At 33.0% G+C, this 4213-nt stretch overlaps 1 protein-coding gene across 2 annotated transcripts in view; it reads left to right on the plus strand.

Moving 5' to 3' along the window:
• Positions 1 to 4213, plus strand: part of LOC117167909 (mitogen-activated protein kinase kinase kinase 10) — a 189614-nt gene that overhangs the window by 91912 nt on the left and 93489 nt on the right. The window lies entirely within an intron of this gene.

The following is a 4213-nucleotide window of genomic DNA, read 5'->3' on the forward strand; positions in this document are numbered from 1 at the left end:
ATTCACGTCAGTTGAGCGCTGATAGATTTGTTTTTGAGTTTTTTTTGGAGAAAATCTGCTACTTCAAAAACCTTTATGGGTTTTCGAGATACAACTAAAAATGTCCAAGCATGTCTGCGCTGAATTTCAGTCGCTTTAGAAGCAAGTCTGACCCTCTGCAGTGATCGCTAACTCACACTCGACGTAGATACGTTTATACATTTACTGGCATATCTTGGGACCTCCTCTAAGTATTCTAATTAAAATTAAAATTATTTCTTGAAAAAAAGATCCTCCTCCATCTACACTCCATTGGGAATCGAACCACAAAACTTCTGATTTCCGGTCAGGTGCTTTTCCAATTAGGCTATTAGAGGGATCAGAATAAGAACTCTAAATTCAAGAACATAACGCTAATTTTTAGCTAGGTGTTAATGGTACAAGTAATTATTTTCAAATTTTTAAATTTATCTGCTATATCATCAGAGATTGTACCTTACCGACAGTAGATCAACCCTCCAAACCATGAAGGCAGAAGAATCTACACAATATACACAATTATTGAAGATTCTTAACTTCATCGATATTGTGTAGATTCTTCTGCCTTCATGGTTTGGAGAGTTGATCTACTGTCGGTAAGGTACAATCTCTGATGATATAGCAGATAAATTTAAAAATTTGAAAATAAGTATTACAAGTTCGGCCTGCCCACTGAGGGGAAATATATTCAATCGCCACATATTCGAGTTCCACCACCACTTCCCGTTTGGAATTTAAGAAATATCGAACAAATTTTCCCTGAGTGGGCAGGTCTGTCCTAAGTCACAGTACAAGTAGAAGTTAAGACAGAAAATCTCACAAATTCCCGGTGACCACCGCTCTTGCGGTCGACAGCAGTAATCGCGGACTGAAACTTGACATTTGAGGCTTTGACATTTTTAGTCGCATCTTTTACACCCGTGAAGATTTTTAAGTTTCATTGGTTTGAATTAAAGATAAGACATTTAAAGACTAATTGGTGTGAATTTGAGGTTTTTACTACATCCTTTCTAGGTCATGTCACAAGTTGAAGTTAAGGTACAAAATTCGATAAATTCTTAAATTATTTTTAAAAACTTCTCATGTAGTATATTCTCTCCAAAAAACAAGTAGTCACGTTTCAAAGTCAGCAGTGATTTTTAATAATACTTCCGCTGATCGTATTGATAATTTTCGAAGGTAGTTTATATATTTTACCCACGTAATATATGGCATAATTTTTAAGTGTATTTACCCCAATGAATAAAGTCCGATTGTATTCAAATTGTTGCTAATTGGATACCTATTTGATGGCTATAACTGGTCATAATCATTTTTTTTCTTCCAACTGTGACCTTGATTTTAGAAATTTAAAAACAAATGTGACTTTTTCTCAAATTTGGACCCATTTAATGTTTTCATTAAGTAATCTATCCAAATGTAAATCATGGAAGGTGAGAAAAAAGCGTTTGTCCCAAAAAACGTTCGCCCCACATATAACAACTAACAAAAAAGATTCGAATCTTGCGAATGCGATTTCAGACATTTCTTCAAATACATTAATGATTTAAGTCCATAATTAATGTCAAATAAAGAAGCAGGAAATTAATGTCAACTTACTCCTAATTATGAAAAATTCATTTTAAAAATGACCATGAATTTGGGGTAATTTACGGTAATGTTTGAGCTGATTTATCATTTCATCAACACTTCCGTGTTGCATCTAATGGCAAATTTACTCAAGTTTTATTCCAGTGGACAAATAGTAACTTCAAAGGAAAAAAAAATTTTCTTTAGTTTCACAGAAAGTTTATGTAGGGTGAAGTTTCTTGCCAATAAATTCGCACGGAATAAATTTCACAATAAAGTTTGGCAGCTCTGTTAATTAAAACATTCGCAAATCTTTGACTTTTCCCCTGTGAAATTTGGTATTGAATCGTAAAATATATATTTGTGGTCGAGAAAGTTCACCCTGCATGAGAGACCCTACCCTGTTTTACGGCACCCCGCCTTCATTTCTACGTAGAATAGGAAACTTCCAAATTTAACATTTTTCCTCCTAGAAATACGATGTGTTCCCAAAAGGCGAAAAAAACCGCGGAAAAGACTAGCGAAAGACGTCGGAGAACCACAATTCTAAAAGGTGAACTTTTGATCAAATTTTGTTTTCATAAAAAATTTTTGCGTAATGCCATCTAATAGGACTCCAATCACCTAATGTTTGAGTCCAGTCGGGCGACTTCGTTTTTTTAAAAATGTTGCCCCTTATATATATTTTCATATATATATATATATGTGTGTGTGTGTGTGTGTGTGTGTGTGTGTGTTTGTTGGTCAATATTTGGGTGGTCCAAAAATGCATTGCAAAATTAATTTTTACGCTAGAGGGCAAGGCACCCCCCCCCCCCAAGTTTCCATTTCCGGAGAAAGAAAATCCGTAATTTTTTTTACATTCGAATATTAACACGTGCCACCAGACACTTCAAAATCCTATTTAATTAACATGGGGAAATTATAAATTTTCGAAAAATTGAACTCATATTCCAGGGTTTTATCAAAACGTGCTAAACTTTTTAGGGATTCAAGAGGAGTGTCTACGAAATAAAAACATACTAATAACTTTTATTTCCAACCCACCCTCACTCTCTCCGCAGCAACCCAAATATGACTCAAAAATTAAAAAAAAACTACATTTTTACACTTTATTGTTACTTTTTAGCAATTTCAGTTGTCTTTTTCATACAAATAATTCATAATGGACAATTTGAATATTTCCCATGATTTTTCAAACAATTCTCAATTGAACAAGAAAGTACTTTTGAGCTGTTGGTTAGCTCTATTGAATATCAAACAGCACTTTGACAGGATAACTATATGCGAGAAAGCCCTGGTCAAATATCGACGAGCACCAAAAAACTTCAGTTTTGATACGTGAAAAACTGCGTAACTGTTTAATCCCATCGTTGGCATTGACACAATACTGTTAATCAAATACTGTTGTCAAATTAATCGGCGCCCTATGTGCCATTGACGCATTAGTGCGTCAATTTTTTTTCTATTTAACTTGCTCTGATTTGGCATTCAAGTCTTGCATAGGGTTTTTGGGCTTGCTGAATCTGAAATCAAAATTCGAAAATTTGAAATGGTGGCGCCAATATGGCGGACCAAAATCGAAATTTTTACTTTATGTAGATGAAAATGGGTACCCCGGAGTTTTTGAGGTCGTCAATTACAAATCTGAACTCGAAATTTGCAAATTCAAAATGGCGGATTAAAAGTGGCGGATGCAAATGCAAAAAATTACTTGATTGGTTGAGGACTTACTGCTTCAAATAAAGTTTCATTAGTTTCTGCATAATTGTTACAATCTTTTTGATGCAAACTTCTAAGACGTTGAAATTTCAGAAATTAGAATATTAGTTACATTTTACCACCGTTGTGGTAACTCATAAGTACCAAGATTTATTCAAATCAAGTCATTTTTTTGTATTTTCGTCCACCATATTAGATCCGGCATATTTAATTTTTGAATTTTAAGTTCAAATTCGTAATCAGCGCCCTCAAAAACCCCAGGGTACAAATTTACAGGATAAAAAATGTTTCTAACATTTTGAGCACTTTTTGTCGATTTCTCTCAGCCAACGAAGGGGTTAATTGTTTACTTTAAGAGAAAAACGGGAAAGTACTCTTGAGCTGTTGGTTAGCTCTGTTGAATCGAAAAAAGAGCTCTTTGAAATCGAATTGGACCAAAATCTTCTATAGGGACAAGAGTTAAGGGGGAACAAGTAGTTTAAGCTTGTAAACCGATTTTCGAAAATTTGGCCCATTAATTATTTAAACAATTATTTATTACCAAAAAATGTTTAAAAAATCGAATTTTCTGATTGAAATGTAATTGTTTATCATTGTTTGGAGTACCAAAGTTTTTTTAAAAACACTTTATAATTATTTAAACAATTATGTATTGTTTATTCTCAAAATGTCTAAAAATTGAGTCAGAGATGACGACTATTTTAAATTGGTGTCCTATGCTACTTTTTGTTGAATAATTATATAATTTTGATATATTTCTTTTAATGTTTGAGAAATTTCTAATTTTAAACTATTTTTATTTGCTCAAGCAGTTATTTTACGATAGCTTAAAAAAATGAAATAAAATAGAATACATACGATTATTTTTCTCTCTGTATAGTGTATAAAAAGAATACATGAATAT

Source organism: Belonocnema kinseyi, chromosome 2, assembly GCF_010883055.1.
Source record: "Belonocnema kinseyi isolate 2016_QV_RU_SX_M_011 chromosome 2, B_treatae_v1, whole genome shotgun sequence".
NCBI classification, from domain to species: Eukaryota; Metazoa; Arthropoda; class Insecta; order Hymenoptera; family Cynipidae; genus Belonocnema; species Belonocnema kinseyi.